The sequence below is a fragment of the Aricia agestis genome, chromosome 12, assembly GCF_905147365.1.
Source record: "Aricia agestis chromosome 12, ilAriAges1.1, whole genome shotgun sequence".
In the NCBI taxonomy this organism is placed as follows: Eukaryota; Metazoa; Arthropoda; class Insecta; order Lepidoptera; family Lycaenidae; genus Aricia; species Aricia agestis.
This window is the reverse complement of record NC_056417.1, coordinates 1148528-1175628: the sequence shown is the minus strand read 5'-3', so window position 1 is coordinate 1175628 and position 27101 is coordinate 1148528. Positions and strand designations below refer to the sequence as shown.

General features: G+C 34.4%; 1 protein-coding gene across 2 annotated transcripts in view; it reads right to left on the bottom strand.

The window, feature by feature from the left end:
- The window catches only part of LOC121732275 (protein winged eye), a 133576-nt gene extending 108528 nt beyond the window's left edge, over positions 1–25048 (bottom strand). For both annotated transcript variants that reach the window (XM_042122101.1, XM_042122102.1), the window contains exon 1: positions 24379–25048. The gene's annotated coding sequence lies outside the window, so the exon portion shown is untranslated. The remainder of the gene's footprint in view (positions 1–24378) is intronic.
- Positions 25049–27101: the final 2053 nt, after the last annotated feature.

Below are 27101 nucleotides of genomic sequence, written 5' to 3'. Positions count from 1 at the left end.
GATTAGAATTTCACCTTTATCTCTTTGTAATAAAGAAGATGACAGAGGTAGAACAGCTCTGAATCGACTGTAGTCACATCATCCGAATCCGGAGCTTATGACATCATCTCTCATAAGTCATAACTCACAAGTTACGAAATCGTAAACAAAGAGCTGCCGTTTTCCTTAACGAGAAATTAATTGCTTCAGAAATCGAATGCAACTTCGCCACTTTGAAACATGATTGACAAAATATATTGGCGATAATGAATCTATGTGTCGCAGCCAACTGGTTTAAATAGCCGTTCAATCAAACAGCTATCCCTTTGACTGAACAACGCCATTCAATCATTCATCTAGCTTTTTAATTGAATATTTAAGTCGCTCAAAACGTTCAACACTACAGCCGATTCAAAAGCCGCCGTTTGATTGAATTAGTCAGCGCTCACCACTGCGGCGCTAGGTGAGTTTTGTTAACAATATGGCGTCAACTAACCGTTGTGTGTTTGTATTAAGATATTTTTCGTAAATATACGTTACAAGTATTATTAAAGAAACAGAAATTATGGGGGCATATACGATTAAATCAAAATTTAAATTAATATTCGAGGATAAATTACGGGATCATGAAATGCATCACCAAGGTATTTATTGCAATTGTTTTTAAAATGAGTTAGAATTAATCTGCTTGTTATCATTACGCTTGGGTAATAATAGCACTAAACTATTGGTCACATTAGCTAATTTACCATTTAACCAGTTGGCTAAGCGTCATCTAGCTGTAGTGTTGAACGTTGCAGTTAACAGGGCGGCTAAACGACGTTTAGCCGTGTGATTGAATGGCGTTGTTCAGTCAAAGGGCTACTGTTTGATTGAATTACTTTTTAACCAGTCGACTGCGAGTTGCGACATATGCATATTGAGGCATTTTAGTTTATAATAATTGCTCAAGATAGACTTGTCAGCTGCACAATCATAATGGCAATAATAATTATAATTTATGACCTAAAGTGAAAAGAGGTCTTCAGAAGTTCTTAAAGTCTTTTAGAAGCTGGCACTATTATTAAGTAAGCTGCTATTTCAAATAGCACGAAAATATTGGAACCTGGCTAATATTACACAGAAAGCGTGCCTAAAAAAATCTATATTCTATATGGATTTTTTCTCTAATATAGAAATTTATTTTCAAAGTAAAAAATAAGGTTACAGACCCAATATTTCGTATTCGGCAACAGCTAGTTTGTAAACATGTAGCTCGGGTTCTGGCGTGTATAATTTCTGTAAACAGTCGCATTCAGCGGTGTCGGCTTACAGACCTGGGTCATGCACGGTGCACCCGATACTGCTGCATCGTAAACAGACCTCCCACGTGCAAGTTGCAACCTCTTACCACGGCTCTAACTAACTTCTGTATCCCTGGTGCATGCTTGCTATGAGGGCTTAGAAAAGAGCACACGGATCACCTGATGAAAGTCAATAAATGAGTGCTCATGGGATCTAATAAGGCTCGCTAAGTGTCAAATTGTTATATTGTATAATAGGGATGACGACAAGGTCAAAGATTAGCTGATTTTTTAAATAAAATAAAGACAGCGATAAATTAATATTAGCAGTGTGTATTTCCAAAATTTCAGCTTCATTGCTTATGTATTTTTTATTTTTTTTGTTATGAGCCTTCAAAGTTGGATAGTCAAGTCGAATTTTTTTTATAAAATGCCTTAATTTTTGTATACCATTCGATAAGTTATGCAATTTATAAAAACAATCTTATGAAACCACTTTCATAAACGCAATATTTAACATAGCTATCGAACAAACTACCTAAGCGTGACGTCCAGTTAGGTAACATTTTGTATGGATATCTTGGAGAGTTTTTAAACTATCAAAGTCATTTTCCAACAAGAAAAAAAAATTTTCGTCATGCCTATTTGACACATCGGTTTTATGGCCAATTCCATACATTTTTGACATCTAACTTCGCTATGGAAACTGGTGAATGCATTTTGTAAGCACTCTGGAGTCTAGTGTATTATTATGCCTTGCTATGAATGAGCGTTTAGAACAGAGCACACGGATTGCCTGATGGAAGTCGATTGCTGAGTGGTTACTGGTTACAAGATACTATATTATACTACTTCATCATATCAGCCTATAGTCGTCCACTGCTGGACTTACTATATTATATTCCTCTTTCATACTGCATACAGTATAGTACAGGGGTCACCAATTAGTTTCGCTCGGGGTCCGTTTTAAGACATGGAATGACCTTCGCGGTCCACACATTTTACATAAATAAATTATTAAACAAAGATAATTACGAAAATTACAAAGGTATTTTTAGATATCAATGAGAAAAGTAACCATTTTTTGTAGCTAATTATCTCTCTGAAGTTTGGAGTGAAATATTGGTGCAAACTAATAGATATTGACATTAAATCCTGGAGATGTTCAAGTCCTTAGATGAACGAAGATCATCTCCGAACATGCTTGGTCCGCACACAATAGGTCGGCGCGGCAGTCCGGATGCGGACCGCGGTCCGCCATTTGGTGACCCCTGCTATAGAATATGCTCTGTTCTTGGACGGTGAGAAAGAGTTTTTTCATAGTCTGTGTAGTTTGGATTTCATACAAAATATAGTCAATTTCTTCACAGTAAGGAATATTAGTGATTACTACAACTTATTAAACTGTTATATTACTGGACTACGTAATAAATAGATATGTCCCACTCAGCAGCGCTGAGCCAGCAGTCAGCACTGACCTTTCTCATAGTAATTCTGTGAAAACCAGAACAAAAAACACTTTTAATGTTGTGTATAATTCGACAAACACCTAAAATTAAACAATAATTTACTCGGCTATCTTAACGAGATCCGCGCTATCGGTGTGACTGTTAGGAACCGCGGGTCTCCCAATCTGGCCGGCCATTATATGGAAACGTATCCCTTATCCGTCGGAAGTGATCCATCAGGGTGTTATCTCGACGGAAACAGGGTTTACTAGTGTTTCCACCACTCCAGACCTACATTATAGCCTTTATATCCACCACATAAGGTTCACTTTGAAGAATTTCACAGGTAAATTAACCCTGAACGAATAATTATCACGTCGGCGCAATTATCACCCGTAACTCGACGGCTTAAGATTCAAAACGTGGATATATATTATGTTATTGTCACCATTGACCAATATACCAGGATTGTAGAATTATTGAGAGCTAAAAACAAGAATGGCTTGATTTATATTTTGAGAACTGGTTCCTAAAGTTAAGAGTTAAGCTGAGAAATGTGGGAAGACCAATGCAATGGAACGATACGGTCATTGGTAAAAGTGTGAACCCTGTCTGTTTCAGAGGAGAGTTGTTTTTTTCTAAAAAAAATATTTGTACTGACTACTGAGTATAAGCATTAACTATACCTAAGTAATTACTTAGCAAATTGCATTTGATAGTTTTGACAACGAAATTAGAGATGATATTGAATTTAAAGCCGGTAAAGTATTTGAGTGTGAGTTGTGAGTTGTGACATACATATTATATTATCACATTTAACGTTAAGTTCGTGTCGAATGCACCATGTTTGTGACTAAACGTCCATATTATTATTTAATGTAATATGTTGTTTTTAAATTTTAACAATAGATGTTAACTTTACGCTATTTACTTACTAGAAGCTTAAACAAAATACAATTTAGTTTCTATTCTATGTATTCTACGTATGACTTATGAGGGCTCGATAGTCTCTACATGTCTCTACCTATTTCGATTGCACTGTTGTCATGCAATAGGCGATATAAATGATTTTGAATGTGACTTATCAAGTACCTATTACAGGGTCCCATAACCTATTGGTACATATTACAATGCAGTATTAATAGTAAATGCTGTTGAATGCCGAACTTGACTCGCCATGCGGGTCATTACGACGGGGCGCAGTTGGCTGTGTCGTAAGCTATAAGATTTAGCGTTCAATGGTTAGAGCATGCAATTTGCTGCGATTCCGTATGAAATTGAAATCTCGTTGGAACTTGTACATTTTCATGCAACATAAAGTAACCTATGTCTATGCGAAATTACGCCAAAAGGTTCCAGCCTTTTGACAAATTATAACCATCAGAATCAAAACACAAAATATCTCATAAGATTTTAGGACGTCTTTAAACTTAAACTAACTTAACATAGGAACTAGGAAGTTTCTTGAAGTTCCATAAGCAAACTTATCTTAGTAACGTTGAATTTTATGCCGGAGAATTCTTGAATGAAGATTTAGGACGTCATAGTGCTCTATATTGTCCACCATACATAAATGTGATAATTCTCTTGGTATAGCCCAATAAAAAAAAAAATTTCACCCGCTGCCTCATACCTCACGGCAAACTTAACGTAAATAAGTTTAGACTATACAGTCGGCTCGGCCGGGCGTGGTAACACGACGAGTTGTAAGCCGCGCCACAACTCTACACAGCATATTGATGGGCAGCTGCGTTATTTGGACGCATTATAATATTGTTTAGAATCCTCATATCTCTGTACGTATCCTGAGTCTATTTCATGCACATTGCTTCGTTCGATCCAGTGAAACATAGCTAGGCATTATACTACTAGGACATCATGACCATGGCACGGCTCCTAATGAAAATCCTAAGCCCTAAAAACACCATAGAAAAGAAATAAAACGTATAGCTTGTCAAAAAAGAGTAGACGCTGTACACAATTTTGAAATCACATAAAAAATATTAAAACCTTAATAAATCGAGATGAAAATGTGCAAGGTGATAATATTTAATTTTGAAGTGTATAATTTAAGCGTTCTCCGTGGAAATACAAAGAGAAAAAATCACCTATTGATTGTCTTTTGAGCTTGATTACGTTTAGAAAATTTTGTACTGCGTCTACTATTTCTTCACAGACTATAGAAATTTTGACATAAGCCCATACATTATCTGTCAAAATCTTCATTAAATAATAATTCAAAATTTTGACATAAGCCCATACATTATCTGTCAAACTCTTCATTAAATTGAAGGTTAATCATGATTAGTCTCTGAGTACGGCGGTTAGAGGCGTTTATTGATATATTAACTTAACGAAGAAAATGTACGGAGCTTGTTTCAAAATATTCTTCAATTTAATTAAATTGAAGAAAAGTTATTATGAAAACTCTCTGAGTGCAGCCATGAGAGTCTAACCTATATTCTGACAAACAATTCAAATTGGAGTCATTGGTTTCCTATCAAAACGACTTCAATATCATTAAGATGTTACACCCGATAGAATAATATAGATCAGATCAGTTCAATATTATGTTCTATTCTCCAATCTTGCCTCGTCATTTGGGTATAAGAGACAGTAATCGAACCTAATGGACTGTATATTCTGATGTCTTTTATAAAGTCGGCCCTTGGACTGACGTTTCAATGTATCTGAGCGAAGAGCGACAGCAGACAGACAGACTTATTGTTTGTAAGACTTTATTCTGTTACTGTAGTTCAGATTATTGTCTTGTAGAGACATTCGTCGATCCTTTAAAGTTTAAGTCACCCTTCGAACCGATGGCAAGCAACACGTAGGACGTTCAGTAGCTCTACCATGAGTTTAAAGCTATAAACTCATGGAAGACCTACTGGGCCTCTATCATGAGCTCTTAAATCCATTCACTTTACGTCCTTATACAGTAAGTATAAGGACGTAAAGTGAATGGATTTAAGAGCTCATGATAGAGGCCCTGAAAACATTTAGTTCTTTATTCGAATATAAAACATTTTTATTTTATTGAACAGTGCACCAGATTGTACATGACCACGTCTTCTTAGAAATACTTAGTTGTTATCCCGAAATGTTCGGAAAACTGTCCGTTAGTCCTCCTTCCAAGCAAGGGGAATGTCCCTGCAGCTTAATAGCTAATTAACAATTATCTGTAATCCGCTAAGCTATAACTAATGTACGGCTTCGACGATTAAAACGCTGTCTTCGATGTAATCTATATTAGATACAGTTTAACGAAATTATTCCATAGTGTGCACCCTGCATTAGGTTAGACTTCAGCGGGGCTAAAATGGTCACATTTAGCAATTCCTCTCAATCAATTCAGCAAATGAATTATCAAAACTGTCAAACTGACAAATGTCAAATCAGTACAAAAATACAGAAATGAATTCCAAGCAGAGTTGCATTTTGCGATTTCAGAAAAATGAATCATATATTATGATTCATATCATGATTCTTCAAACTTCAAAGCGACCATTTTAGCCCCGCTGAGTACTTTAACTTGAAAGCATGAATGAAATAATAAATGAATAATGTAGAGGAAAAGTGAAACGCTATACTGCTAATTCAAGGAACTATGGTCCAAGCGACAAGGCGAGTCACAAGAGGTCATAATTATTACGCATGTTGACAAGGCCAATTTTTTAATTATTGAAATTTTGTGTTTCGTGGCTCGTCGCGTAGCTTTAGATATTATCTTGATTACAAACTCTGAATATAGTACCAAAGTAGAGTACGAATGGCAAACATGTTGGACATTACAAGCAACACGAACCTTTAGATATTCTTTCAACATCGATTGTTTATTCTGTAGAGTCTACAGGACCCCTATCATTAACTTTGTCAAAACCTGAGCTAATCCGTGCAGGTATGTAAACAGTTGTAAAGTGAGTGGTTCTGTTTCGGTATCATTTGCACTTTTACTTCTGAATGGTTTTAACCTGTAATATTTGTCTCTGAACTGGATTAAGAAATGTCAAACACGAACGTCAAATTTGACTAACGGAATTGTTTTTTTTTTAGGAATTGAAATGGCTTAGCCATAACGACTAACGGAAAAATTGTAAATCAAGATGAAAATATAGTTTAAAAAAAGATTGATATTTTTTATTATAAAATATACTATTTTCTAATATATAACGTGGTCAATGTAGGAATAGTTACTTTTGCACCGATTTATTGTATTTAAAGGTAATTATTATAAATGTGTAAATGGTTTTATTTATATTTTTTGGTATTTTATAAGCCCTTTATGAAAACACTGAGAAAATAACACTCCTTCATGTTTATATTATCACAAGCATGGCGATCTAGAGGAGAAAGAATTCTCTGACATTGGCAACTAACTGAGTCGGCAATTAAAAAAGAGAAGAAGAAGGAGACAAAAAAAAAAGATAATTAGATATTGTTATTTAAGTTTATAGAGATTATGTTTTAAGCAAGAAATTGATAAGTTTATTATATCCTATACCTATTTGATACCTACGCTAAATAATCTACCATGAAAAAGTCTTAGAAATGCATCAAACTTGTGGATTACAATTACATGCATTACAACAGAGTTGATGTCATGAGTTGAACATAGTTTGTTGAACTTGAACTCATTCTTGAACACCTACGTTTTTTTGAGCTTTCAAATAGGTATTATTGTAACATAAACAGGCAATTTATAAGTTTAATAATCCCCTTTTCGTGCCTTGTAAGGCATTTTACATTATTAGTACTGTGTACGCTGAACCAAATATTTTTCAGGATAAAGGATGATTGCTAACACTGAGATACTATAAGTACTACATTTTATAATAAAGAATTGCAAGTGTAATGATGACGAAGTCCTAGGAAGATAATATATATTCACTCAAAAGCTTTAATTAAAAGAAATTTAATAAATACTCGTTTTTAAATGTTTTTTTATTTATTTTCTCACTTAAATATACCTACCTTAGATACATATTCATACACAGCTTTCATCAATAGGTACTACATTTGTCTTAAACCTTATTATCAACCTAGTATCAGATAGGCAAGTGTTAAATCTCTTTTATATTATACTTATAAAAATATTTATACAGCGGAAATCTTAAACAAGGTCTTGTCACTTAAAATCAAAGAAGATGAATCAAATATCCCTTGTGTAAATATTAATTTATTATTATTAAAGGAGTTCAAATACCAACTTTTGATGAAAGATAAAAACAATATTATAATTTCAGACTTTTATTTGGCAAACCAATAACAATTAGAAACTGCATTGCAAGTTGCAACTATGGGAAATTGCCTGGGATATCTCAGACAGAGAGCGGTCAAGGGTTTTGTGTTCTTTGTGTTGTATTATGTTGTAGAATGCCTCCCGTGTGAGTATCTCTATATACTCACACAGGAGGAGTTCTCAATGTGTCAGAATTGCTCCTCAGTCACACACTGACTGCTCCAACGCAAATGCTTCAACGCGTGACCACTCTGTCTGATAGGTCCCTAAAACGACCACATCTTTTTAAAATGTATAATACATGAGGACTTACTAAAGTCCTTATTACATTAAAATTTAAAATGTATTTTAAATTTTAATGTAATAATATAAAACTAATATTATTATTATTGAGGTACAAAAGAATTTTTGGTAATAATAATATAAGTTCCAATGAAAATATTATGTTTTATGAACAATAAGTATGTTTGTTTTGCAATTTTTGTTATGTCTTTTTGGAAAAAGTACTATAAGTAATGTAGGATTATATTTTTGAGTTTTAGTGACTATTCCCATTATATATTATATCATATTGTAGTCAAGAGAAGTTATAAATGAAAAAGTGCATATGAGAATTTAGCTAATTTGGATTTTATATTATCAATGATTTAACTTTTCTAGTAGTTTAGGTGTATGTGTGTGTGTCAATATTTATTCGTGAATATACATGAATCTAAAGTTTCAAAGGTTGTGTTCTCAAAATTCTTGTTATTGAGAAAGTAATACCTTTGAATTTACCTCTTTGGTGCAGCGTTTATCATGCATGGTTTACAAGGAAATAGTTTGTGAAATAACACAAAGACCTACTGCAATCAAAAGATTGTACGAAATGCTCCTAAGATAGGTTCCTAAGAAGTACATAGTAAGTCCTCATGTATTTTAAGTTTTAATTTAATATAAAACTAATACTTATTATTATTATTGAGGTAAGTACAAAAGTATTTTTGGTAATACATAATAATATATGTTCCTATGATAATATTATGTTTTATGAACAATAAGTTCCATATGTTTGTTATGCAATTCTTATTAAGTAAGTCTTTTTTGGAAAAGTACTATAATGTAGGTTTTTGTTTTTGAGTAAAATTTAGTGATTTACACTATTCCCATCATATAATACCATATTGTAGTCAAGAGAAGAAGTTATACTTAAATGAAAAAGTGCTCATATGAGAATTTAGCTAATTGGGATTCTATGATATTATCAATTATTTAACTTTTCTAGAAGTTTAGGTGTGTCAATGTTTATCCGGAGCATGTTATACATACATCTAAAGTTTAAAAGGTTGTGTTCTGAAAATTCTTGTTAAAAGTAAGTAATATTGAATTTACCTCTTTGGTGCAGTGTTTATCATGCATATACCAATAATACTTCAGATTTACAAGGAAATAGTTTGTGAAATAACACAAAAACCTACAATGCAACTATAAGATTGTACCTGTAGGTTTTTGGTGAAAATTCATACTTGTTTTACAGTAAGTAATTATACACAACACTTGTGTTCCTTATACCTTGTATGTGTTTCTTGTGTACTAAATCAATGCAGTCTTAGCTCATCGCACAAATGCAAACCTTATTGTTGACTAGACATATAGGTATACTACACCTCACTTATGTTATTATTCTGAAACCTCACTAACACTAAATGGATTACTAAGGTCTCTACGTTTCTTATGTATCACTTCGTGATTAACTTGAGAATACCTACTTAATCGTTTTCCAAAAATTTGGACACTTCGAATGTTTAGTTTTTTGGTTTTAATAACGAATTATTTTCACTAAAATATATGCTATAGACTAAAATATAACTTATTAAGTAACTAACCAACTAAATAGCAATATAATTTAAGACTAAAAAGTATGTAATATTAATAAATAAAATTACTAAAATGTAAACTATTCAGTAAAAGCTACTCGTTGGTTGGTGTTTATTGAATTGCTGTATTTGACGTAAAAGCAAGCGAGCTTATGTCAGAAGTGTTGTCATGATTCGAAATTATTACTCAGTTAACAATGGAGAAGTGAGTTTTGTGTCACGTGACCACTGACTGGCTGGAAAATAGAGGTCATGGTACCAAAATGCGAGCCAGTCAGTATTCTGGCTGGCTTTAAGAGCTCATGATAGAGGGGCAGAACTATAAAGGGTATAGAGTATAGACTATCAAAGGCTTCTCTACAGTGTAGAGTACCTATAGAACTCTGTGCAGTGTGCAATCATTGTCGCAACTCGCGACCATCCATCATGGACCAAACATGAGGCCTTGAGACTTGAAAATTAAAAGCCTGGCGTCCGTCCTACTTACACGTTACCAAGGATTGCCATTATGTGTTTTCTCTACAAAGTTAAGTATAGACTTCTGCGCAATAATGGTCGCAAACATCCATCATGGACCAAACATGACGCCTTGAGACTTGAAAATTAAAAGTCTGGCGTCCTACTTATTACACACATACACACTACCAAGGATTACCATTATGTTTTTAGTGGCCCAGTTAGCCACATGTGGTCCCCCGGGGGAGATGATGTCACCAGCTTGATTCACATTTCACGGTAATGTTGTTTTAAGGTTTACTGGTAGATGGTAGTAGGAAAGTTAAAAAAAAGCAAGCTCATTATTATCATTGCTAGTATATTTGAGAAACATAGAATATGTATTTTAAATGGTCTTAGATGCTCTATCTTAGACTTATGAACTTATCAATACGAACCAATTTTTTATAAGAAATCTTATTGAAACTTATATTTTAAGAAAATATATGGAAACTTTACTTTATTATTAAAAATACGAAAGAATTTTCTATCCGTCTGTTACTTTTTTTCACGCTCAAAACGTTGAACGATTAAGAATTATGGAAATACTTCAAGTTCCGGGAAAGGACGATAGTTTTTAATTTTTATCGCTGCAAAACGTACAGTTCTCATGCGATAAATACTGCGCTACAAAGTTGCGACTTGCACAACAAATATCTCTTCACGAGACTTTATTTTAAAAAACAAAATATTGTCACCACAGTCTACCAAAGTACTAGGGCAGCATAAGCACACAACACGTCGAACTGGTCTGCAGATGGTAGATAGGGCCTATGAATTATGCATTCGCGGCCTTCTAATTCCCGTATACTAATTATTAATGATGTACTGTTCTAATGATTATCATGGTACAGAGTACGTATACTCTGTCTTAACTCTTCAGTTTGTTGTGAACCGTCAATATATTGACTTCCGAAGAAATGATATTCAATCTGTACGAATTACGAAGGCGTCGCGCGTCGGCCGTCGAGTCGTACTCGTTACTCGTTTCTTATCAGTTTCGACCACAGACATAGATCAAGGTAGATACCGCATGTCCCTCCATTTGTATGAAAACGAGCGTGCCACTCTTTTCCTACCTACTGTGAGTACTGTGACGTACCGATGATGAGTTCTCCATTATCTAGAATCTAGGCCAAAGTTTCTATTCGGATTTCTACAGCTCAATACGGCACAATTAGGCATTTAGGCATTTTTAAAATTGCGATTGACGTCCGATTCCGAACGGTGGAGCGCAGAGCCGCAGACTAAAGAACAGACTTTCGAAAGACGATCATTGCTCGTCGTCGTCGTCTGAGTCGTATCTATCTCGATCTATGTGTCTGGTTTCGACACTGACGATTTGTGTTTTGTATATGTATATCGTATACGTAGAGATGCTATAGGTACTATACTGAATACTTTTGTTCACATCTTTCGTAGTTTGACTACAAAAGAAAAACTTTAGTAGAATTTAATTTTTTCATTCGGTAAAAACTGTCAATCGCAACGTTAACTAAGCCGATGATAGTAATATTATTATTGTGTAGGGCGATTCCATTATCGCGGGTGCAACATTTTGACGCACTTAAAGCGTCTTACTGACAAAATAAAACATATTTATTAATAAATTATCTTCTGAAGGGATACATTTTAACTAGTTTAATCATGATTTGTAAATGAAAACTATAATTAAATCTAAGAAAAGCCACAAAATATGTTTGAAGTACTATCGCGGGTGCAACCAAATCGGCCCTCCATTAACAACTCGGACGAGTTCATTTGAGAATACTGTTAATTGTGAAACTTTTAGTAATTTATTAACCCATATTTCAAAAGTGTATAAGACAAAGATATGATTTAACTAGATACAATTAATTTAATTTATTAGTACTAGGAATTATTAACAATTTCCACGATCGCGGGTGCAACATCAGAATATCGCGGGTGCAACAAGTCTAAAGAAATTGAATTTACTCATAAGTCTGCGACTAATTTCTACATTTTTGATATGCAATACATAATATTATTAGTAAGTTGTAATAATACTACTTAAAATTTTGTTATTTTTTAATTATCAGTCATTTATCGATCTGAGAAAATAAATCGTCTAAATCACTAAAACAATTTAATAATGTAAATTAGGCAAACGTTTTTCGATGTATTGCTATAAAACCGAACTACAGCAAACATTAAATTCAAAATTAATATCTATAATTTAAAAGAATATGGGAAAATGATAAGTAAAAATATTTTTTTCAAAGAAAAATATTAAATTATATGATTTTTTATGTCATTTGTAGCATGTCTTCTAAAATGTTTAAAAATAAAACAAGATTAATCATCATTTGAAACATCTGTTATGTAATACATGAAATATATCTAAAAATATAAAACACGATGTGACTCTATTGAATTTTGTATAAATCTTGTAATTACATGAAAAGTATTGATAACAAATATATTTTAACGTTATTGTTTACCTTAATAATATTAAATATGACAAAAATTACTATAATAGTCAAAAAATAAATTGTTGCTTTTGCAATTATACTGCTTCGATCGCGGGTGCAACCACTTTTAAGGTACTGTTTTTTCATTAAAAACCATAAAATAGTTTATTCTAATGATTAATTCCTATTTCCCTCTCAATTCTTCTTACTTTTACAAAGTTTCAAATTATTAACAATTTATTTTAGCGAGAAAACTTAACTTTTGTACTTTTTTATCGCGGGTGCAACAATTGCAACTTTTGTTTAGCAATGTTTGAAAACTAATTCAAAATTGTTGATTTTTTTTGCTCAGAAATATAAACTTATGTTATACAGTCAATATTATGTAGTGAAATTCAACTTCGAGCTAGTGATTTGTAGTAAAAAATAATCATGTGTGGCATAAGCAGTTTTTCTCGCGCCGTTAGATTATATCACTTCAGAATGTTATAAATCATTCAAACTTAAATTTTTACTGATAAAAGTTATTTTGCTAGTAAATATACATCTTTTTATTTATAATTCAATTAAAAAATGTAACAAATGCTGTAATTTAAAAATTCGTGTCAAGGGTCGTCTCTAGCGGAATCGCCCTGTACATGTTATATCATATACATAATATTATGTTTGTAGTTAGCTGAACAGAATAGTACTTAAATATAGTAAATATACTAGTAACTTTTAACATCTATTTGACTAGGTTTATTATTACGTTACGTTTATTTTAACAAGTGTTTAAAACACAAAATGTTTGTCCCAAAAAATATGTTAAAAATCCAATTTAAAGATAAACATCGGACAACCTAATACCAACATACAGATAATATTTGTATGGAGATATTCGTATGGCGAAACCGCGGGGGAGAGAGAGAATTTTAGAAAATTTAATACTCCACGTTAGTGGGGAGCTGACATCGCGCTCCCGAGGGGCACGCGTGCCCGAACAGCTGATTGCGAGCCGAACACCATAAAAAAACCTCATACAACACCATACAAGTAATAAACAGCCTTATTTCCCATAGCGTATGGTCGATAACCCATCTTGCGCACCACCCCGACCCTTATTTCAAGAGCGTCACGTCAATTTCGACCCTAACATTTACTCTCAAGTCTCATTTTCCATCACTCGAGATCGTCATCAAACAAGTCATCTACGAAATAAAATTATGGGTGCAAACGATTTTCAGCTCTAGACTGATGAGTTAGGGTGGTTTTCTGGTTGCGGGGGCTAGTTAACGAGATAAAACCGAATGGATTTTGTGCATTTCACTCGGGTGGAGGCCGCTAGGTCTGGCTGCAGCCGTTCAGGTAATAAATGAAAATATTTCAACGTCGGAGACGGATCGCAGTATCTTTGCACTTTTGGAATTTGATATCGATACCTATGCTGGGTACTTGTATGATGTGACGAAGAGATTGCGGAAACACTTTGAATTTAATTTAATTTTTATTTATTATTTTAATTTCAATTTAAAATTACATTACTTCAGCAACGTTGTTAAATTATGATGTAAAATGAGCCAACTGTGAACTGATGAAAAGATGCTGCTTGTTTTATGCTAATTTTATAAATTTATAAATGCAATAGTTTAATCTGTGATAAACAACCAAATCTATTTTGATAAGTTTGGTTATACTTTGAACCCCAAAAGAGGACAAAAGGATAGTAAATTGGTCTTTGCATAATGTAGAGTTCCTGCGCGATGAACTCTTTTTCGTTTAATTAATGTATAAATAAAACTACTCCATGTTGTATTAATAATAATAATATAATAAGGGAACAAATATAATGACCACCAAAAAATGCACTGATACCCTAAATTTGTTTACCAAAAAAAGATAATTAACACCAAAAAAATAAAGTCTAAAATTGCAATACTACCAGCTATTTTAGTCATGACAACACTTCAAATTGTAATCGAACACCAAATATAGTAAATGATTACCAAATAAAGTAAATGATCACCAAATATAGTAAATGATCACTAAATATAGTAAATGGTCACCAAATAAAGTAAATGATCACCAAATATAGTAAATGACCACCAAATAAAGTAAATGATCACCAAATATAGTAAATGACCACCAAATATAGTAAATGATCACCAAATATAGTATGATTACCAAATCCTTGTGAGCAAATCAATGCGATATTTCTGTCCATATAAATCACTACGATTGACAAAACATGTAAGCATAATATTATTAACAAAATAGTCGGCCAAGTGGTGGTGGTGAGTCGGACATGGAGGGTTCCGTACCGTTATAGAACAAAATTAGACCTAAAATTGTGTTTTTGTATGGGAGCCCCTTTTAAATTATTTTATTATTATTATTACCTAATTATTGAAGTTAACATAATATAATCAAGGCCTTTGAGAAAATATCAACGTGCCTACCGGTTGCCATTATTGATATCGAGCAAAAAATGTCAAAAAAATAACGTTTGTTGTATGGGAGCCCCCCTTAAATAATAATTTTATTTTGTTTTAGTACTTGTTGTTATAGCGGCAACAGATATACACACAGAACACATTGTATTCTGTGGATATACACAATCTGTGAAATTTTTAGAAGTCTAGCTGGAGCGGTTCTTGAGATACAGCCTAGGCCCTAGAGAAAGACAGACGGACGGACGGACGGACAGACATCGAAGTCTCAGTAATAGAGTCCCGTTTTTAGGGTTCCGTACCCAAAGAGTACAAACGGGACTCTTTTACTAAGACTTCGATGTCTGTCTGTTCATCATATAAGATGTCTTACTAAGACTTCGATGTCTGTCTGTTCATCATGTAGAGTCTTCTCTTTAATAGGATATTTGCTAAATAAAAATTTATTTGGTTATAATTTTACATTAAAATGCTAACGTATTATGTTGGTGATCGTTTACTACTTTTGGTTTAAGTAACAATGATTTATTTGGAGTCATTTTGCATAAATAGGATAGCGAGATAATAAATCTTTGGTGATCATTTTACATTAAAATGCTAGTATAATGTTGGTGATCATTTACTTATTTTGGTGATCATTTTACTTTAAAATGCTAGTATAATGTTGGTGATCATTTACTAATTTTGGTGATCATTTACTATTTTTGGTTTTAAGATGTTAAATCTTTGGTTATCATTTTACATTAAAATGGTGGTCTGTATTTTGGTGATCGTTTACTATTTTTATCTGTGAAATGTTACTATTTTTGGTGATCAGTTAATTATAAGCCATATAATAATATCTATGGACGCTTCACACCACGTCAGTCTGGCCCCGTGCTAAGTACCTGAAGGACTTGTGTTACAGGTACCAGACAACGAAAATATAATTTATTACTTTTATAATACAATTTAACAATTAACATATATTTATTTACTTATGAAAAATGTACGGTTCCCGCGCGATAAACGAATTTTGGCGCAACGGAATTAGTAAATAATACTTAATTAAAAATATAATAGAATTGCTCTGAAATCCAATTTCCTATTGATTGAGCAAATGCAACGTACTGTCAACACGTCTACACTGGTATTAGCTACCTTCTGATATTCAAATTCTATGAAAATTTACTAATAAAGGGTCTTAGAAACTGTCTGAGAATAGAAGCTTCATAGAAAATAATGAATGAAGCGCAATATTAAACTTCTTGGTATACGTAAACGTGGTGTTGAGCTGTTGAGATGTAGGAATTTGCTTAAAATAAATAAAATGAATTTAAAATAATTTATTTCGCTAATTTCAATTGCTATATTTTGTTCGCGTCTTCCTCCGCATTGCATAGTTTTGCAGCTAATGAATATCCATACTGGTAAATAATGCGATAGTATGTCTGTACTCTGTTTTTTGGCATGCAAAGACACTTTAGTGATTAGTCCCAGAAAAGGACATAGGATAGCTTTTAATGTGGCATATAAATTATTATGGCATGGTTACCTCGTAAATCGTAATATATATACGAATTTCAACGCAAACGTTTTACCATCATCAGAACAAAATACTTATGTATTATATAAAAAGTTATACAGTCAGAAGTCAGAACTACACCTCACTCACTTCACTCACCTACAGAGTAGACAATGTAGCTTCTTCCCGATGGCCAATGATGGACCAACACAAGCGATTACGAGCATGTAGAGGGGTAAATTCGTCTATAAATGCCCATGATCGACGTTGACTGTGAATGCTATAGCTTCGCAATCATGATGGCCATCTTGGCCTAACGTGGAGAGGGATTTTTAAACCTAAGTGTGTCGCTGTAACTCGTCTGTAATGTAACTGTATGTCCCTGCTTCCTATGCCTCTTTGATCTTTGATGTGCAAAAGTATACTTGAACTTGCTTTTAGCGGGGATATGAAGAACCAAAATGGCGCATCTCCCCATTACCAGGATGTCACAGCTATAAAAAGATAATCCCACATACTACTAGGGCACCATAAATAAGAGTCTATAATTAATTGTGAATAACGGGACATCATCGCATTTGTAAGCGCAGCCAAAAGGCGGGTCCGGTCATATTTTACGTCTGTCCCAAGCCAGCCAAATATATGCCTTACTCCCTAGTCCCGATTCCCGACTCCCGATACAACTGAGAATCGAATCAACTCGATTTTCCGACTGAAGATCGATTTTTGGTCGAAACCGATGCCGATTTATCAGTAATTATCGTCATAGGTAATAACCGTGGGCCGAAAGTTTAAAATCTTTAGATGCCTAGTTTCTGAAGTTGACAGGGGTCTTATACTGTCAATAACTCTATTGATAGGCGATAGCGAACATTGTGACGTTAGCACTTAACTAAAACTAAGGCGCTTGTGAATATTCTGGTCGAAAACTTCAGAAGCCGCTGTACACATTGGGCCAATCCATTGTGCCAGCCTGCCAGGGCATTGGGCCAACGTGTAGAGTACGAAATGTTGCTCCCGAGTCCCAACTCATGGTCAAGCAGGCCACTACACGTTGGCACAATCCGTTGGCCCAATGTGTACAGCGGGCTTAATCTTTAACTAGCTATTTGACCGAGCTTTGCTCTACTACCTGCCTTTTCTCGAAACGTTTTTCACAACATTTTGTTATTCATCATGCTTAAGTACTTTGAACTTAATATATTACTTTCCTGTTGTACTTAATAACTTTTATTTTAAAATTGCCAGGCCACCGGTTTTGACTAATGTGTAGAGTTTTAGATTCTTCTCGTACGGCTGACACATTATATTATTATCACATATTTTGCCGCGCTTTAGTGTAAAATTAAGGTTTTTAAATTTAGGGCTGAGTCTGTAAGGTTAGAAACTTGGCTCTACATGAGATCTCACTACTTTCTGACACCACGATTCACGAACTATAATATGTTCTCTTCTTGGCAACATTTTTACATGAAAATGTTTTTGGTGGGATACAAGAATTGCTCGTTTAAGTAGTGAGCACACTGAGACGGGCCGTGCAGGGGCTCAGCGTGCCGGGGCTCATCGCAAAAATCCGCCTCCATACAATTTGTATGGAAGTGGATGCGCGTATCTCACACTGTGTCGGGGAGCAGCGGATTTCCGCTTCCATACAATTTGTATGGAGGCGGATTTTTGCGATGAGCCCCGGCACGCTGAGCGCCGGCACGGCCCGTCTCAGTGTGCTCACTCCTTTAAAGCATCACACCTTTAAGGCTCCCGCCGCGCAATCGCGACGTCATCGCGGCGTGTGCGCTGCGCAGTCGCGTCGCTTTCAAATCGCTCGCTAATCGCCAGTGTGATAAGACACTTAATTCATGTTTATTCAGGAGTACAAATTGCTATCGAATTTTAATCAAAATCGATATCGAATCGGACTCGTAACAAAAATCAGTTTCGAGAATCCGTTCGCCTAATTCAAATAAAAAATATTGTGCACGGCAAAAGGATTTCTCCCATAGAAACGTTGTAAAGTTAAAATAACATTGTACAGTCTAACTGCCGCACTCAGAGTGGAACATTAATTACTTAAATGTAATTAATTCAATATTTTGACATAAGCCCCATATATTATCTGTCAAACTCTTCATTAAATTGAAGGTTAATCATAATTAAATTCTCTGAGTACGACGGTTTGTCCTAAGACATATCACATATTCCGGTTGACCATTTCTCTACCTTTTTTCTTGCTCATAACTCATAAGGTTCGTGTGATGAACAGTTTTTGTTCTTTGAACATAGTCTGTACCAAATTTGATACATTAAAATTATTCTAAATAATAAGGACGGCAGAATAGGCAGTAACAACTAACAAGAGCAGTTGTAAGTAGGTTCCTATACTTCCTATAGTTTGATCAATGTACCTACACCTTTGTCAAAGCTTACTTTCACAGTTAAACCAGGATTTGATTCCAAGTTTTTCTCTCGTATCGACAAGAGGAAAAACAAGTTAACTGAGGGTTAATTAATAATTTTAACCCAGACGCGCAAGAGGCCCTCAAGCTCGATTTTTATGTGTCCGCGCGAACGAGCGGTTTGGCTGCTGCACCGCGAGATTACTGTCAGCGGCCAAACCGCTCGATCGCGCGGACGCATATATAAATCCAGCCTAAGAAATGTATGAGCAATACACTGAATAATACCTGACGCACTGCGCACACGTAATGATTCAAGTATGATAAGAACAGGATGTTTGATAGCATTGAAAGCCTTGTATTACTATTTACTTGAAGAATGTAGAGTTTACTAGATGTTTTAGAGACAATAAACGTGCAAATAGAGTGCCCCTAGAACCGCGCATTTTCCCCTCGACAAAAAGTAGCCCGAGATACCCCTTAACCGTATGAATTATGACAATCAGATGTCTCTAACTAAATTCGGGTTGACTCAATCCATATATTTTGTGTTTGTTGGGTATTAGGGATCATGGGAAGGTCTTCTTTACTTCGAAAAGAGAATTAACCAGCTAAGTATTATAGTATAGGGTCATAAACAGGGAGGCCGATTGAATCCGTTCGAACTGATCGCAAGCCGACCTGCCCGGACTCGGGCGCACTCTTGGAGAAGCACAACGCCCGGTCGCGTATTTACAAAGGCTTATACCATTTGAGTCACGAGCCAGACTCTAATAGATGAGCTTTTGTTTATGCATATTACTCGACAATATCTATTCTATCTCAGTAAAAAAATTGACTCAAGTGGATTAGCTTTTTGCCTTGATATTTTCAAAGAAAATGCATGGACATATTCACTCAAATAGATAAGCTTTTGTCGATATATTTTCAAACATTACGTACGAACAAAACCTAGTCGAGTAGAGGCTCATGAAACCTATGACAAAGTTTCCTCTCTTTTTTAAATACATTGTAAATATTTTTACATTATGAAAGTCCTGACATTCATTTTTACGTACATTAAAGATTGTAATTATATATCGAGTTTTCTGAAATTAATCGTAGAATCTGATGTACAGTCTCTTGATTTAACGTTTTTGGGTTTGTGACAGGCCAAAGAACTGACGTTTTGAGCATATTCTTTTAATTTTATACAATTTCTAATTAAATTACGTAGGTATCTGAAATTGAGTGACCAATTAAAGGACATTACATACTTTTAAAATTAAGTATAATATCTTTAAAATATAATGTGATTTACTATAATATTGACTGGTGAAAGCGAGTTACCCAATTTTTGTAGAATCACCCATATATCTGTTGCCGCTATAACAACAAATACTAAAAACAAAATAAAATTAATATTTAAGGGGGGCTCCCATACAACAAACGTGATTTTTTAGGCTTTATCTCAATATTGGCAATAGGTAGGTACTTGATTTTTTCTCAAAGTCCTTAGGTATATCACAGAATAGATAATGTTATATGCATACCTTAATATTTAATAATAATATTAAAACAAAATAAAAAATTAAAACACAAAAATACAAAAATACAAAAACACAATTTTTGGCCTGATTTTGCTCTATAATGGTACGGAACCCTTCGCGCGCGCACTTGGCCGATTTTTTTAGGGTTCCGTACCCAAAGGGTAAAAACGGGACCCTATCGGTCGGTCCGTCTGTCTGTCTCCGGGCTGTAACGCAAGAACCGCTATAGCTAGACTTCTGAAATTTTCACAGATTGTGTATTTCGGTTGCCGCTATAACAACAACGCAGCACCCTCCCCCCCTCCCCCTCCCTAGAAGATAAAATAAACGTCAATTTTCATGATTTTTTGTTTCAATAATTAACTTAAATGTACAGTATCCGTGACATTCCTAAATTACGCGGGCGAAGCCGCGCGGAACATCTAGTCAATATATTATATTATAATATTTTATACTTGTTATGCTGCCAGTATGTAATTGCACCAAGTAAGGAGAAATTTTTTATTTTTAGAGATAAATTTTAAATAACTGTGTCAACTAAGTCCAAACTGAGACAAAGAACCAACTAATTTAACGATTAGTTTAGATAAGAAACACATCTTGTTTTTTTTTAAGTATTTAAATTATTCAGTTACGGTAAATTTTTGTAAAATTGCACCACTACAATTCTAAAATTGTTGTTAATGATCAGAATAAAGTGTACATTTTGGGTGTTATGTCATAGGAGTTAAGTTATAGCGCCACAATAATTTAGAAGAAAAGATAATATTTAAGAAAAAATTAACTGTCTGCCTAATCGAGAATAAAACCGGCCAAGTGCGAGTCGGACTCGCGCACCGAGGGTTCCGACAGCTTAAAGGTATTATAGACCTGAGTATTTGGTATGAATTTCAATTTAATACCTCTACGCGTTTATGAGGAAATGGGTAGTAAGTTTAAAATTATTAAAAAAATATATATTATGTGATGTAACTAAAAATTTATGGTTTTCGTAATTTTTCCTTTATCTATGCTATAAGACGTTGCTTCGTACCAAATTTCAAGATTCTGAGTTCACGGGAAGCACCCTGTAGGTTTTGATTCCCTTGCAAGTGTCGAAAATTTGCGGCATAAACGGCTGTATCTTTTGATTGCGTTGGCTTAGAAGTTTGATTTTTTCACAGCTTCAAGGGACAGTAGACCTGAGTAATTGATATAAATTTCAGCTTCATGCCTCCACGCGTTCCTGAGAAAAAGGGTCTTGACAGACGGACAGACGGACAACAAAGTGATCCTATAAGGGTTCCGTTTTTTCCTTTTGAGGTACGGAACCCTAAAAAAGGTATTTTTGTAGAGAAGATACAAGAGACAATTTAGTAAGTGCATCAAACTATCTTTACAAAATATTTCGCTGTCAACGTTTTCTTGGGTGTAAAGTATAATAATATATAATCATTATTGCTAAAGAATGAATAAAAAAAATGTTTTATTTCTGAATAAATTTGAATCAAATGTTTTTAGAACGTTGAACTACATGTAGCCTACCACCGGTTCGGGAACTAACCCGGCTAGAAGAACCGGCGTAAGAAACTCGCACGGGGGCCACTTTTTAGTAAAAAAGTGGAAAATTTGTCTTTTAAAAAAAAAACCGGCCAAGTGCGAGTCGGACTCGCGCACCGAGGGTTCCGACAGCTTTAAGGTATTATAGACCTGAGTATTTGGTATGAATTTCAATTTAATACCTCTACGCGTTTATGAGGAAATGGGTAGTAAGTTTAAAATTATTAAAAAAAATATATTATGTGATGTAACTAAAAATTTATGGTTTTCGTAATTTTTCCTTTATCTATGCTATAAGACGTTGCTTCGTACCAAATTTCAAGATTCTGAGTTCACGGGAAGCACCCTGTAGGTTTTGATTCCCTTGCAAGTGTCGAAAATTTGCGGCATAAACGGCTGTATCTTTTGATTGCGTTGGCTTAGAAGTTTGATTTTTTCACAGCTTCAAGGGACAGTAGACCTGAGTAATTGATATAAATTTCAGCTTCATACCTCCACGCGTTCCTGAGAAAAAGGGTCTTGACAGACGGACGGACGGACAGACGGACAACAAAGTGATCCTATAAGGGTTCCGTTTTTTCCTTTTGAGGTACGGAACCCTAAAAATAAAATTTACAATGTAAATAAAATTTAGAATACTTGCAATATAGAACTTCATTTTTTATATAATATTGCAAGCATTAATTCTTTAGCGCACCTATTAATAGTTTAACTTTTGCATTATTATTACGTTAAGAGTATTGTATGAAGAGTCTCAGTTTAGGATACATGGAAATAATAATTATATATTTATAATATAGTATAGTACTGAATATACTATATATTCTAAACTAGCTGTCCCGGTGAACTTTGTGTCACTTTAAAACCTTCCCTGGACTTCTACGAATATTTTTAGACTTATTTAGGCAATTCTTGTATAGGTATATATATAATTGGAATCTCGGAATCGGCTCCAATGATTTGCATGAAATTTAGTATATAGGGGGTTTTGGGGGCGATAAATCGATCTAGCTAGGAATCGTTTTTAGAAAATATCATTTTATTCGTGTTTTATCGAATACCGAGCAAAGCTCGGTCAAATAGCTAGTATTACATTAATTAATAATATATTTCATTAGTATACTGTTTAGAACAAAGTACATTTAAATTAACTTTTAATTATTTAATAGTTATTGAAAAATTAGTTGAAGTTTCCTTCCCTAACTCAAACTCACAAGTTGGTCTTTGAACTTTGTTAAAATAAATTCCGACCACATCTGATACTAACTCACTTATTTGAGTTCAATTACATATTATTTTTAAATTATTACCTATTCTTTACTATTCAAAATAGATTTCCTATGCATATTATATTATTGTTCATCAAGTTAATAACTTTTTTAAGTGTAATTGACACATAGTTGTTTTATGAAAATAAAATGGTGATATGTTTGCAAAAGCTCCCTTAGCTCTAGTTGGGATACTTCTACAAATAATAAAAACTAAGGAAACGTAACTCCCATACTATTATACAAATTTAAAACGATTTGTTTCCTTTCGAACTGTCATGTAACGTCAGCCTGATACCGCTTAAGGCCACCTAAATATTGCAAATGTATTGAAATGTGTATGGTACCTAAAGGTACATATTTTTGCCAAGTATTGTAGAGCATGTTTTTGACGGAGTTACTTTTCCTTAGTTTTTATTATTTGTAGGGATAATTATAATATTTTACTATTTTAATAAGATGTGTAATAGACTTATAGCTGGGTACACAAGTATTTCTGTATGTTTAACTATGTATTTCAAAGACACCATGCTTTTGACTACCAATCTTGGCATAGCTTGCTCTTGGGCCTTGGCCTAATGATAGTTCTATACAGCTACCTATTCTTGGAGTCAGCAATCAGTCTCTACTCTCTCTAGTTATCTTTTAAACTCTTAATTTAGTAGAATCACGCACAGGCGAGCAGAATCAATAATTAAGGTAGTGATTGTTTGCGTAATTTGTTTTGATGCAACTTATCACAATAATTTTATGCCAAGATAATATAAGTTTGACTAATAGTTATGTTTAACCTATAAGTTCCTCCACACCGTCTCATATACCCTGCTTCACTAAACTAGTACGTTTCTAGAAACTTGTAAACTTTTGTTCGGCGGACAGCATAGGCCTAACGCAAGTTTAACAGAACTAAACCATTACAACTTGTGGAATAGATTTTCTATTCTAAATAAATGTAAATCTAGTATTTTAGTAGAAACCCACCTTATTTCCAGTATTAATTCCACGTCCACGATTATAATCCGAAATTATGAACACAAAACACTAAATCTTGAAAACACTTCACTGAGTATAGTCGGACACTTGGTTTTCACCGAAACACTGGTTTGCTTCGAATAATATGCACTTTCGGGGGAATTGTATTCACACTAGAAGATTTCCACAACACTTTTCATTGATAAACACTGGGTATTATTAAACACGAATATCCGTTGTCCGGCTCAAAGGCGAATAAACATCCTTCGCATCTTTTTACACTGTTTTTAAATTTTTACATTGATGAAAATGTATGGGGAAGCGAGTTAACGAATATGTAGGCTCATCCTTCGCATCCTGCGAACAGCAGTGGCGAACAGCTGTTCCCGAGTAGTGACGACGAAAAATCGATACGACTGAACTTTATCGTAATCGTCAACACGATTACAGACGATTTACGATTTTTTACGTTGCAATCGAATGCATTTTTGGTAAACTCTCAAACTGTTTTGTTACTACTGTTCGAGGGTTAAATTATTCGAGTTACATTTTGATTCGGATACTGTCGTTACTCGTTATGAACTTAGCACTATTATTTTTGCAATTTGGATATTTTGTTAAGCGCATTAGTATTTACTATTTGGTGTTCCGATTTGGGAACCGACTCACACGGTTGCGCTCGTACGCGGACTGCGGCGCGCTACTCGCGGGCGGCGGGAGGCGCGGGGGTCGCAGGGGGCGCGGGCGCGGCGCGGTGGGGGCGGGGCGCAGGCGGGCCCGCCGCGCGGAATGCTATTGTAGGCGAACAGCGAACTTGCCCGCCACTTTTTTTTTCTCAATTCTGGTCAAACAAGTTTCGTATACAACCTGCATTGTAAGGATTCCGCCATTCTTCGAACGAGCCAACGGTCTCTAAACTTAGAAAAGCATAAGGTTTCGCTCTAAGCTGGGAGCTTTGCCTTATACAGCCCCGAGTCTGGCTGGTACAGGTACGAGCAGCCTATAAATGGCTGCGATAATGCTAAATTCAAACTCTTACATAATTTATAAATATAAACCAGAAATCTATAATTTGATTTGATAAAAATGGTTCCGTTATGAAACCAAGAGCTTAGATATAATCATTTTTCTATCATAACATAAAATTATGTGCCCATAAAGGGTCAAATTTATGAGAATTTATGGAATTTGCTTTGTAGACTTGTTCTACATGTATAGGTACCTATTTCATAAGTTTTATAAGCCTATTATGAACTTTAAGTATACGTCACCGATTAACTCTACTTTCATAATTTGGTCGTATATTATAACTTCGTAGCTTGATTACAGTTACGGTAACGGTCTACAAGTTACACACACTACATTTTTTTTACAATTTTTAACTATTTCAATGATATGAAGATGAAATTGAAAAAAATTGAGAAAAGTAAACGGAAACAGTATCGTGTGGTATCGTAATGACAACCCCCCAGGAAAATCGTACAAAAGTACAAAGTAAAATATTTAGTCAACTTTGTTACCTTACCACTCCACTGACCAATCTGCACAAACATTATTTTATTATAGTGATGAGCTTTTTCTTAAATATTTTATCGATAAAGCTAGTCTGCAGTCGACCCAATGTTATGAGTTTATGACTTAAAGTTTTCGTTAAAGTTTTTATCCCCAAATCAATGAAGTTAGAGGAAAATCCGTAAAGATTTACATGTTTTATTAAATAAAACGAAATGTAGGGGTAAATTGTAAAACCCCAAACATCTTCAATAACTCAAAAAAAAATCTTACATATCATATCGGTTCTTATAATACTTATTATATTATTTATAAGGATTTACTGGTGAATCCTCAATTGATCAACATACTTTTTGGCGATGTTTTGTGTAAAATATTAATAATTATTAAACACATATTATTTTATCATAATATTATTAATTATTATAAATAAAGATAATTAAAAATTTTGTTAAATTCTTGAAATATTCGTGGAAGTGCAGGGAAGGGGTATATTAGGAGGGCCGAGGGAAGTGATACGAAGTTCACCGGATTATCTATCCATCTCATCATGAGTCTCATATGACTAGTGCAGGGTGTATCTGGTTGGAACTCGGAATCCAATAAATCTTTTATTTAAGACCACGGAAGCTTAATGGCCGGTTTACATTACTTTAACTCGGATAAAATCCATCGCTGGATTGGATCACTGGTTTGGAATAGTGTAAACCCGCTATAATATCACTGCAGCACTGTAACATATTTTTAATGATAAAAAATAATTCTTCACGCGTCAGTCTGATTCATGGTGACTGATCTTCTTATAGATTATAGAACTTGTGCTACGGGGCCTACGGGCATCAGGCAGCGGAATTCTCATTTAAAATGTACCCACTTATAACCTGACATTTCTGTTCCTGACATTGAAATTTGAAAAGTTTTTGTCCGCTAGGCGAGATTTGAATCTGCCAAAAACCTTCAGGTTGAGCGTCGACAAGTTTACTATCGAGCCACGAGTGGTCGCGTCCACTAGTTCTTCTATGCGTAATAAATATTAAATAACAATTATTAATGACTAGCTGTCCTGGCAAACCTTGTCTTGCCATAAAATTATTTTCCCTGTTTTCCTGCCTTTCTCTTGAAGTTTTTTCTGATTTTTTTTCTATAGACCTCACGGAGCCCGAGATCCTTCCAACGAATGCAAAACCGTGGAAATCGGTTCGTGCGTTCTGAAGTTATAG